The 13140-nt window shown below is 32.6% G+C and overlaps 1 protein-coding gene across 7 annotated transcripts in view; it reads left to right on the plus strand.

The window, feature by feature from the left end:
* LOC123524642 (prostaglandin E2 receptor EP4 subtype-like) overlaps window positions 1-13140 on the plus strand; it is a 114505-nt gene that overhangs the window by 54297 nt on the left and 47068 nt on the right. The gene's annotated exons all lie outside the window — the stretch shown is intronic.

Here is a 13140-nt window from a genome sequence, read left to right on the forward strand (position 1 = left end):
TAATCTTCATGAATTTTGGTTGGAATGATTGCTTTGATGATATCTAGGTTAAGTTTGAATATAAGTTATTTGGAGTCAAAAAATAGGTCACTAGGCCAAATCAAAGGAAAAGCTTGTATATGCAATAGAGGCTGTATTTTTCAATTGATCTTCCTGAAATTAAGTCAAAAGGATAACCTTAATAAAATCTAGGCCGAGTTTGAAAATGGGTAATCTGTAGTCAAAAAATAGGTCATTAGGTCAAATCAATGAAAAACATTGTGTATGAGATAGAGGCTGCATTTTTCAATTGATCTTCATGAAATTTGGTCAGAATGATTGCATTGATAAAGTCTAGGTCAAGTTTGAATATGGTTTGTCTGGGGTCAAAATTTAGGTCACTAGGTCAAATCAAAGAAAAACTTTGCGTATGCGATAGAGGCTTTATTTTTCAATTGATCTTCCTGAAATTAAGTCAGAATGATTGCCTTGGTGAAATCTAGGTTAAAATTGAATATGGATTATCTTGGGTCAAAAAGTAGGTCACTAGGTCAAATCAAAGAAAAACTTATGTATGCAATAGAGGCTGTATTTTTCAATTAATCTTCATGAAATTTGGTCAGAATGATTGCCTTGATAAAATTTACATTGAGTTTGATTATGGGTCATCTGGGGTCAAACAATAGGTCACTGGGTCAAATTAAAGAAAACCCTTCTGTTTGCGATAGAGGTTGTATTTTTCAATTAATCTTCATGAAATTTGGTCAGAATGATTGCCTTGATGAAATCTAGGTCAAGTTCGAATATGGGTCATCTGGGTCAAAAAGTAGGTCACCAGGTTAAATCAAAGATAAACCTTGTGTATGCGATAGAGGCTGTATTTTTCAACTGATGTTCATGAAATTTGGTCAAAATGATAGCTTTGATGAAATCTAGGTCAAGTTTGAATATGGGTCATCTGTGTTTAAAAATTAGGTCACTAGGTCAAATCAAGGAAAAACCTTGTGTATGCAATAGGGGCTGCATTTTACACTGGATTTTCATAAAATTTGGTCAGAACGGTTGCCTTGATGAAATCTAGGTCAAGGTCAAGTTCGTAATGGGTAGTCTGGGGTCAAAAACTAGGTCACTAGGTCAAATCAAAGAAAACCCTTCTGTATGCGATAGAGGCTGTATTTTTCAATTAATTTTCATGAAATTTGGTCAGAATGATTGCCTTGATGAAATCTAGGTCAAGTTTGAATATTGGTCATCTGGGTCAAAAAGTAGGTCACCAGGTCAAATCAAAGAAAAACCTTGTGTATGCGATAGAGACTGTATTTTTCAACTGATGTTCATGAAATTTGGTCAGAATGATAGCCTTGATGAAATCTAGGTCAAGTTCGCATATGGGTCATCTTGGGTCAAAAGCTAGGTCACTAGATCAAATCAAAGAAAATACATATTTATACTCAAGATTTTTTGCTCCAATTTTAATGATAATTGGTCAGAATATTTTTTTCTATGAAATCACTAGGTCAAACATGTTTACACTATTACGGTGTGTTTCTCAGGTGAGCGACCTAGGGCCATCTTGGCCCTCTTGTTTTAAAAAAAATAGAAATAAAGATAAAGTATTAATTCACACAGTTACAATGTTAATAGCAGTGCGACTGAATGGAACACCAGTCTTAGAATACCAAAGGAATTTGGCAGCACTCACGCCAGAGAAGTATTTAATCATTGCACCGTAACGGCATCGTTGATAGGTTGATAGACAGGAATATGACCCAAACACAGTTAGTTGTACTTTTTCTCAAACTTCCAAGTGACAAATCTTAGATGAGCCGATAAGCTTAACGTGTGAAACGTATGTAATGTATAGACGTCACTGTATGTCCGTAGCAGGAACATACTTGTTTGATAGATCTTTATATATCTGGAAGAATATGTCTCTGAAAACACTGATATTGTCGTATTTTTCTATTTCGTAAATGTAACTCTAGGTTCATGTTGCGGACGTCAATTTAATAATTTCAAAATCTGGTAGACACTCGATGCTTTCTCGTCTCATATCTTTATGAATTCCGTCTTTCAAAAAACCTAGACGGGGACGCTGATCAGCGAGTTATTCGAACACACCTTTTTCATACTGCACATTTCGTTGAAAGTTACACATAACGCATTCTCCGTTCGGGTATTCAAAATGCATCTTGCATCTGACTATGATAGACATATTATTATACTTAACTTTTTATGCTAAAATAGATTATTTTGATTTTAGCATTGTACATTTCATCTAGATGGGAGTCAACCCTTTTCAGGATGAGCATTTCTAAATTTGAGTAGACAGAGCGTGTAGTCATAATGCAGACTTCAACGGACGTAATCAAAATATTATAACATTAAAAAACTTCGTCAACTGCTATCATTTAATACGTCAATATTTTACCAGTGATTCAGATTTTGTTTTCATAGAAATCTGAAGACACTTCTATGACAGAGTATGCCTGTTTTTGAATGTTATTTTATTTATAAAATATCAAAAGTGGATCAGGCTTTCTGCAACTAAACACTATGCTTTCCTCTTTGATGCTATCTGACGAGACAGGCAGACGCCATTGGGACTGAACTCCTTCGATACTCGTCTTTTAATGCGGACATGTGAGGTAAATGTATTCCACCACTAGCGTAACAAAATTATTAATAGTTACAAGTCGTACGTAAACACATGTCAACCATTTATCATCTTTCATACGTTTTGCACTTTTCAACAGCTGCAACTTCTTAAGATTTCTTATTAGAATCTTACTTTATGTATGCAAATATACTGTAGATGCTGCATTTTTAGCTCTTGAAAATGAAGAAGAGGCATTCGCTTAAAGGGAATTCCTATAGTTTTTAATGCGCATCTTTCTGCGCAGCCGGCACTTTCTATGGAAAACTGAACTGAAGTCAACATTTGTTGAAACATGTTACAGACAATCTTAAATATGAGGAATCTTGAATGAAATAACATTTTTGATAAGTTATATCAGTAATCAAATGTTGATACTGGTTTATGTTGTATTGACAAGTATCATGCCTGACAGGTATCTTGCTAGTTTTGTGGTTGTGTTTTCACATCGCATTTTAGTATAAAGACAGTGTTGTTCATATAATGTAAGATAATTGACTTAGTACTGATAAGACAATATCACCTTTCAGATTATTTAGTATGCAATTATAGAAAGAATTAAGAATTTTTAAAACTTTTTTTAAACTTTTAGCAGACATACATGTAATCAATTTGGGCAGGTTCGCGCCATTTCCGTCCGAACAGGTGTTTGTATTCTAGCGGTCTTAACATAAAATTTAGCCTGGTGACCCATACATTTTTAGCCATTTTTATGCTCACAATACAATTATCTATACACAAGAAAAAAAGGAAAAAATTCTATGAAAGAGTTTTTTCAAAATTTAAAAAAATATTCTTCACTATGGGTATTTTTCATTGAAAAAAGTTCACAAAAGTAAATATGAAACAATATTTTTTTTTCATTTGTACCCATCATTGTAAGGATAAAGTATTACAAATATGACTATGATATCAAGTAAGTATATGATAAAATCTGTAATAAGAAAAAAACCGTATTGTGCTGCCTGGATGTATATTTTGGTTGGTATTTATAAAAAAGCAGAAAATTATGAAAATGTTCAAAAATCGCTGCCAGTTTCAGCAACAGTGGGTGTGTTCAAAGCAATTTTTCACAAAAACAAGCCTGGTTACCTATTATTTTTATTTGTTCATTGTTTTCAGCACACATTTTCCTATCATATATATGAATTTAAAAAAATTCTATGAAAGGAAAAAAATTGTAGGAATTCTCTTTAAGCTGGAAATTGAACATAAATACGTAATTTCCATAATACTGATTGGGTGAGGAAATAACAGTTAATTCTGTAATTAGTACAAAGAAGATGATGAAATTCTGATTATACATTAACAATATTTGTTTCTTAAGAATTTCACTTGACATTATCTGCACAATATCCAATAAATAGAAACATAACATTAATGACGCAAACAGTTCATTATATATATATATATATATATATATATATATATATATATATATATATATATATATATTACTTTATTTCGTTAGATTCAATTAACCACATTGACAATTTGTCAAAGATTCACAATGATGCCAGTTTGATATACATAATACCATAATAAAGATATTTGAGTAAAGGAATGAATGTCATATTTTTTTGTTTTACACACCTGTAAAACCCGAAACCTCGTACACATATCTACGATAACGGTCTTCCGGTGCCTCGTACACATATCTACGATAACGGCCTGGCCGTTATCGTAGATATGTGTACGAGGTTTCGGGTTTTACAGGTGTGTAAAACAAACAAGTATGACATTTATTACTTTTGTTTCTTTTTATAGTCATTGTTTTCAAGTCAATCATTTTTAAGTATTTTTAACTGCTCCAAAAAAGTGAAAGAAGTAGTCCAAGATCGAGAGCAGCACAAAAGTTATCCGAATAAATTTGTTTTACACACTTGTAAAAAAATTGTTAGCCAATCAAATTGAAGGAAACGGTCCAAAAAAAGAAACAGGGTGACATAACAACAGTATACAATGTTGAAAATAGTAATTTATCACAAAACCTGGACGTCTCTATCGACTGTTTTATGGTAACAAATATTATTGCATTTATATGATCATCTGTAGCCATCAACCTTCCATCTGTGTGCCAGATTTTATGAAAAAGATTTTGTATTTTGAAAATTAACAAAGTATCTATAGCTTGTGACTGCAGGTGGGCAGGCATACGGACGAATGGACGGTTAAAGGGGCAAAATGTAATGATCTGTATGTTCTATATATTGTTTTCTATTTATGCCAAGAGTGTCATGAAAAATTCTCTTATTCTTTTAATGTTATGACAGTCCATCATTTTTGACCAACCGTAAAACAGACATATGGCCAAACGGGTGGGAATACGGAGAGAATAATTGGTATTTTCTTCACATTGTAATTTTCCTATTTACTAAATTTCACGAAAGCAGTGTCTTATATCTATTTTATCGCAGATTCTTCTTTCTTCTCGCAAGTGATTTGAAGACAGCGACCTTACCCACTCGGCCACGGAGGCAACTCGACATATTTAGGGTTTCCTTCGATTGATACAGTGCAGTATGTATAATATTATGCTAGTACCATAAACAGAGATTTGCAAATTTAAACACATTTCTAATTTAGAAGTTTGTCAGTTATTTCATATAATGAAAAACGCTCAACTTAAATATCTATATAATCAAGTTTACAATGCAACCTTTGTACAGCACAGCGATGGACAGATACAATGGTGTTTTGTGTATAGAGGTTGTTACTTTAAAGATGACCAATGGTAAGAATTTGGTACAGTTGGGAAAAATCATGAAATGTAATTATGTTATGCTTTCGTTAGGTGAGTTTCTCTGTAGAGATGTCGAAAGCACGAGATAATTCGAACTTTTCACATTTTAAATAAAAAGTATTCTAACATCACATGCTCTTTTTTTCTATCAAACAATGAAGACTGTAACTGTATGTTATTCTGTAAAAAAAACACCCCTTCAATTTCTAGGGGTTTAGTGTCATTTTATAATTGTAATTTTCACCGAGAAAGGTTGTTGTTAACTCTTGTGTATAAAAAAAATGCAAGTCTTTTTTCTTGTAAACGTGTCTTGTTTATAACTTAAACATCTTTCAGTTAATCAATAGAAAGTGATTTGCAAACAATAAACCGAAATGCCAGAGTCTCTATATACACGGCGAATGTGTCTAATGAAAAATCTCGTGACCCCTTCGATTTGTTGTGTTTGATTAATAGTGGGGTATAACTGTTACGGATTATTTTTGTAATAACTGTGTTTATAAACTCTTGTCACCTGTACTCAAGGTGCGTACAAATCAAATAACAGAAAAGACATTTAACTTTGATATCATCGGATATCATGACTCAATTTCAATGAGTAAAATATATATCAGTTTGGTAATCAAGGCATGGACTATGTAAAGCGCTACATACTTATGGTAAGATGTTCTAGCTATTAACAATATGGCAGATTTACACCTTTTTATATGTTACTTAATGGTTCAGTTTTATAGCTCTTCCTGCATACGAAACAAATTGTGGGCGTTATGGACTTAAATTGGAAAAAAGATACGCGATAAGGTAGTAAACTCCTATAATAGAAAGTGCACGTTAACTTTTCTAATCTTAAATATCAGAGTCAGATTGAAAATTATCACAGCTTATTTCACAAAACAAATGGATTAAAATGTATAATTTTGAGAATCTTTGCAAAATCTTTTTAATTTAAAGAGAATTCCTATAGTTTTTTTCCTTTCAAAGATTTTTTTTCAAATTCATATATATGATAGGAAAATTTGTGCTGAAAACAATGAACAAATAAAAACAGTGGGTCACCAGGCTTGTTTTTGTGAAAAATTGTTTTGAACACACCCACTGTTGCTGAAACTGCCAGCGATATTTCAACATTTTCATGATTTTCTGCTTTTTTATAAATACCAACTAAAATATACATCAGAACAGCACAATAAGGTTTATCCTTTTTACAGATTTTATTATATACTTATTTGATATCATAGTCATATTTGTAATAATATATCCTTACAATAATGGGTACAAATGAAAAAAAAAATCTTTCATATTCACTTTTGTGAACTTTTTTCAATGAAAAATGCCCATAGTAAAGAATATTTTTTTTAATTTTGAAAAAAAACTGTTTCATAGAATTTTTCCGTTTTTCTTGTGTATAAATAATTGTATTGTGAGCATAAAAATGGCTAAAATGTATGGGTCACCAGGCTAAAATTATGTTAAGACCGCTTGAATACAACACCTGTTCGGATCGGACAAAAATGGCGCGAACCTGACCAAATTGATTACATGTATATCTGCTAGAAGTTAAAAAGTTTTAAAAATTCTTAATTCTTTCTATGATTAAATACTTAATAATCTGAAAGGTGATATTGTCTTATCATTACTAAGTCAATTGTCTTACATTATATGAACAACACTGTCTTTGTACTAAAATGCGATGTGAAAACACAACCACAAAAATGGCAAGATACCTGTCAGGCATGATACTTGTCATACTTACAATATAAACCAGTATCAACATTTGATTACCGATAAAATTATCAAAAATGTTATTTCATTCAATATTTCTCATATTTAACATTGTCTGTCACATGTTTCAACAAAATGTTGACTTCATTTTAGTTCTCCATAGAAAGTGTCGGCTGCGCAGAAAGGTGCGCATAAAAATCTATAGGAATTCCCTTTAATAGCTCAAAGTAATTTTAAATTTCCGACAGAACTGTACTCTTGAGAATTTGGATGGAAATGTGGCCATGTAATTATTTCGTTGATGATTCTCACTGTTGGATGCTAGAGTAAATCCGGATGTTTGATCGTATTAATTGGATCTTGAAGCACGTGATCAAAAGCGAAAGCATGTTTTTATTTATTAATAAATAATGTCTAAGAATTGATAAAAGTGTCGCAAACATTAAAATTATAAATCTCTAAATGGAAACAAAAACGCCCATTGACAGAAATTGTTGGAAAATGAAACTATATAACTTTGCTGCATAACGTAAAAGTGGCATTTTGTAATAATTGAAACGAGTCTACTATTTTCTTACATGATAGCGATCTTTGTTTCCAATGTTTATCGGCTGGTCCTTTATGGGTTATGGAGCAATTCGGTGAATCTGAAGACGTCCACTTAAGCCAGTGCTAAGAATATTTAACATTTTATTGCCTCTCATAGTGTTTAACCAAGTCAGCTATTTATTTGCTTTGGTTTAATTCTATATGATTCCAAAGAAACTTTATTTTGTTAACTATTGCAATAACATATTCATTCAAAGATCTTCCATAGGGAAGTAGATATAATAATTCATTAAAAATCACTCTTTTATTGAATTTTCGGCCACCTGGCCTTTATCAAAACATGAAAAGTCATTGATACAGCTATGTAACATCCATACTATAATACTCGTTTTGTCTCAATGACGTGACGTCATTTCCTGTAAACACGACGTCAAACGACGTAACGTCACTTCCCGTATTATTTCACATGTGTCTGTCACTCAATTTATGTGTTATATCTAACATTGCAACCATGTGGAAATTTCGTTGCAAGCTTCTTCATCCATTTCTCCTCTATTATCTGTCTGTAAAGGCGGCCTTCATGGTATAACTTTTGCAGTACTACCACCTGCAAGTCCCTTTCAGTATGACCTATAAAATGACGATTAATAGGCTTGTCAACTTGCTGTCTGATATCACGCAAATGTTCACTTATTCTTTCTTTCAGACTCCTCTCAGTTTCCCCAACATATATTGTTTTATTACATGGTTTGCATAGCAATCCATACGCTAAATTGGTATCACTACAACTGGTATGTGTTACTGTCTGGTATGTGTGTCTCTTTGTGGTGTCAGCTACCTCCCCTTTAAATATCAGTAGGCAAATGTGGCAGGAACATATATCAGGAGAAGATCTAAAAGCTCTATTAGTTTTGCCATGTACCAATACATCACGAATGTTTTAATCTCTTCTGAAGGCTAACAATGGTGGTTCCTGGAAGACAGTTCTCATACGTTCTGAATTATAGAGTACTTTTTGATGTTTTCGCAGGATGTTTCGTATATCTGGTAACATTTTGGAATAGGTCAGCACTAATGGGACCCTCTTTTCTTCTGATTCAGTCTTCTTTTTTGTTTTTAATAATTCCTGCCTGTCTAATTTATCGACCCGTTGCAGCTGTTGTTCAATTTCTCTACCACTATATCCTCTTTTTCTTAGCTGTTGTTTCAGTTCACCTCTGTGTTTGATATAGTCAGGTTCTTTTTCACAAATTCTTTTAATTCTTATACCTAGGCCATAGGCCAATGCCTTCTTGGTATGTGCCGGATGACATGAAGTTTTCTGTATATAGAGCTGTTTGTCTGATGGTTTTCTGTACAATTCAGTATAGATATTACCATTCTCTAACCTAACCAGCGTGTCTAAAAATTCCAATTTTTGATGACTCCATCTCAGTTCAACTTTTATGTTCTGGTGAATATTATTTGCAAATTCACTAAATTGCTTCAGCTTTTCAATGCCACCTGTCCATAGTCCAAATCCATCATCAATAAATCTTTTGTAGAACCAAGGCTGCACCTCAAAATTCATCAGTTGTTCATCCCACTTCCGCATGTAGCTGCATGCAAAATTCTTTCCTAGTCGCGAACCTATTGCTACTCCGTCAGTTTGTACATAGTGTTTTATTTTACAGTGGTGTAGTGGTTAGCGGGTTCGCGTTGAAATCCAGAGGTCGTGAGTTCGAACCTCACTGGGACCAGATTTTTTTTTAATTCCTTTTTTATTTCAGTCCTTTTTTGTATTATTATAAGTTTTGAAAATATTGTATAGCTAAAGTCATTCATGTGAAATTTAACAAGTGTTTAGTTTTGATGTCAGGTTCCAATGCAGTGCTTGTGCAGTAGTCAGTAGACATAACTTTAAAAAAAATAGCTTTAGGATCATAATATACAGGCATTGAACTGTGAAAAGCAAATAATGCTCTTCTCCCCGTTCACATATATTTCGTCCGTTAGCTTTAAAATCACTAAACAGAGTTTATAAAAATAAAAATAAAACTATTGGCGATGAATTATCAATAAACATCAAAAGGTTCTCACTGCCATCCCTATTCTCTAGTGCTAAAAGATTAACCATAAAAACGCCATAGATTGTGAACTTAAAAGTTCTGTAAATAAACAGGTGTTTTCGAGAATTTCGGCAAACACTGTTTTTCTCTAGGTAAAATTCTGATCATTAACTTTTAAAAATTGCTAGTCTTTTGGGTTTAAAACAAGCTTTGTACAGTCATGTAAATAATTGTAATTTTCCCATACCAGGCGTCTTTTATAGCAGTTTTTTTTTTTTTGACTAAAAGTTGGACACATTCTTCCGTCCAAAAAGAACCAAATTTTGACAATAATGTCTTTTAAAAGAATTACAATAGTCATTTCCAGGATTACGTAAATTCTAATTTCTATTAACTTTGGAACTGGAACATTAACGTTTTACATTAAGTCCTCATTGCCAAACATTTACACGCAAAGAGACAGAATTCCTTTGGCTGTTGGTGTAATGAGATTCTGTTAGGTTTGAAATTTTCAAGATTCAAGCTTGTCAATTTGAAGGAGTTATCATTTGTGACTGGTTTCCAGTATGATAATAATTTATGTAAAATTTTTGATGCAGTACGTTTTAAGAAGAATAACAGAAATTATTTAATTACGTTTTTTTTTCTTTATCTTGGTGCCAATTTTAATCTATATCGAACTTTCTTTTGATTATATATAGAATATCTTTCGAGTTTTCCCATGTCAAGAATTAATCTTGATGCAGTCTAAAACATGCATTCAGAAATAATGAATTATCATTAATACTTATAATTTTAATAGATCTAATAGAACATAAACTTCCAAAACGAATCCATAATTCCAGATAATTCCAACAACACTCCTTTAATTTTTAAGGGCACTGGTGATTTTTCAAGGGAGCTCTGCCTTTTAGGTAGCACCTAATTTCATATTCTACAATTAAAATAGTCTTAACCTATCCGCTATCCCGGTGTTGGTTGTTTAGTACCCTTACCCCACCTTTGTATTCTTTTGTAATTCTTTGAATAGTCAAGCGTGGTGTCAACAGACAGCTCTTGTTTAATTACCTCCCTTTTAGTACTTTAAAGCAGAGCTACCGGCGCCGCAAGCGGCGCCGACAGCGTCGCATTACGGTTAGACGTGTGAAAAAGAAAATGAATAGAGAGATCTAACTGTGTATACTATCGAGTTGAAAATTCGTGGTACTTTTTGGCATCGGTGTTGTTCAGATTTCTTCATGTGTACTATGTACATAGTAATTAATCAGTAAAGACGTCAGTAGACGCTTTCTGTTTACGGTTGACAAAAGCGTCTCGCTTACTGCTTTGAATATAGAATAAAAATGTAAATGAGCGTTTGATAATAAGAAATTAGTGCTAAATACATTTTCTAGGAAGAAAAAAGAAATAAAATACAATAATTTCATTTTGAAACGACTTTCGTCACGCTGCCATTACTGAACTTAATTATATATACTTATGCAATAACAGTCCTCGGGTGCCGTGTAGCGGCTATAAAAAAGCCAGTCGGTTAAGACCTAACTGCGGGTAATAAAAACCTTAATGAATGATGATTGTGTTCATGCTGTGATCCTTTGCAGTATTTGAAACATACAAGTCTTTACAAAAATGAAAAAGACAAATACATTCATAATAATTATGTTTTTCAGAAAAAAAAGATTGCTTCATTATATTTCAACGTACATGATTAAATTTCAGTCAATAATACAAAAGCATTATTCCCTGACAGATAATTGCAGTACGAAAATCCCAAATGAGAAACATGATTCACGTTGCGTGTATGACCACATCAATATACCCATTCCTGACGAAAATAATGATACTACTTCAAACCAAGTTGTAACAGGGTGATAGACAATACGACCATAAATGATTTTTTTATCTTTCCAAACATCGATATTGGTTTAGTTCAATTCGTTTTTTGTTTCTCAAATGTAATAATCTAAAATAAATCATTTTCAATTCGACAAGATTGCATAGAAAATCTATCAATGGTTGAATGATGGCCAGTTGTATTAATTTTGTTACATTACTACGATAGAAATAAAAGTTATATTGACTTCTAAATTAAAAGCGATGTGTCGTCTGTAGCTGGTGTTTTGGAAACAGCCTTTATGCGCGGACGCCTTCGCTTTTATTTACGCATTGTTATTAACACTTCTGCAAGAAAAAAGAAACTTAATTAGTCCTCAAACGATAAAGCTGACACAGACCTCAAGTTTATTCTTCACAAGGAATTCGCTGGACAGAAAATGGACACACGCAACTTTAGACAAAACCGTTTTCTGTATCTACCACATGTTCTTGTTATCAAAGTCTCTTCAATGTTACTGTTTAATAGGGATATAGTCCCGCTGAAACCGGTGCTGTGGACCGCGAAGGTGTTCCATTAGTCATTTTGAACTGAGTTTGCTATTATTTTGAGTGGATGCGCTCTATGCTCACAAGGGATCTTCTAATAGATTAGATGCCAAACAGAAACAACATTCATAGTTAAATGCATATCATTTGATCTCTGTCAAGAAGCAAATATCTAGCAATAAGTATCGGGAGCAATAATACTTGATTGCAATTTACAATAAGTCATGAAGTGTGTGAATTTCCATTTGTATCAGTATAAATACCCTACAGAAACAGATTTTTTATTTTCAAAAGTGTAAAACACTTATCCGCCCTTTAATATATATTTATATGGATGCAAAATCATCTGTCCTAATACATCCACATGACATTAGATCAACCAATGCCTGTAAGTTTTCATTAAAATAGTAATAATAATAATCAACAAGGTTTTGATATTTTGAATATCTGTTACGAAGCATTTTTTGCATGGATATAAGTGATGCAATTTTAATAAAGAGAATCAAATGTTGGGAAACAAATCAAATTGTAAGTTCGAATATAAATCTGATCAACAGTCTAATTATTTAAAACCATGTGAATAAAACAGATCAAGAGGGCGGTCTTGTAATGCAGTACAGTATTTAATAACAAGTATTAACATTTGATAAAGGAATGCAGATTGATAAAAAAACCCTCTTGTAAAAGCCGATAATCTTCACTTTTGCAGTGTTGATAAAATAGTCTGCAAGTTTCGAAATGGTTATTAATTTCATTTGATAGTGTATTGATACTGACTATCGTTCTTGAAAATTTAAGTGGATATTAAAAGAGGTACTCTTCTGACGTTTGATGTTTATTTATTGAATGTGGTTCAGTGTTTTGAAATTGAGATTAAGCAGTAAACACATTTAGCATTTTGAATATTTTGCAGGTCAGTCTAAGAACAAATAAAGAATTTTGGCAGCACTTTCTGCTCCGAAGGTTATAATCATGGCTATATTAACGCCACCATGATATGATCCTAGACTGACAAATCAGATTGCACCAGTTCAATTTGTTTACGACAGTGCTTGCTTTCT

The sequence above is a fragment of the Mercenaria mercenaria genome, chromosome 3 (genome assembly GCF_021730395.1).
Source record: "Mercenaria mercenaria strain notata chromosome 3, MADL_Memer_1, whole genome shotgun sequence".
NCBI classification, from domain to species: domain Eukaryota; kingdom Metazoa; phylum Mollusca; class Bivalvia; order Venerida; family Veneridae; genus Mercenaria; species Mercenaria mercenaria.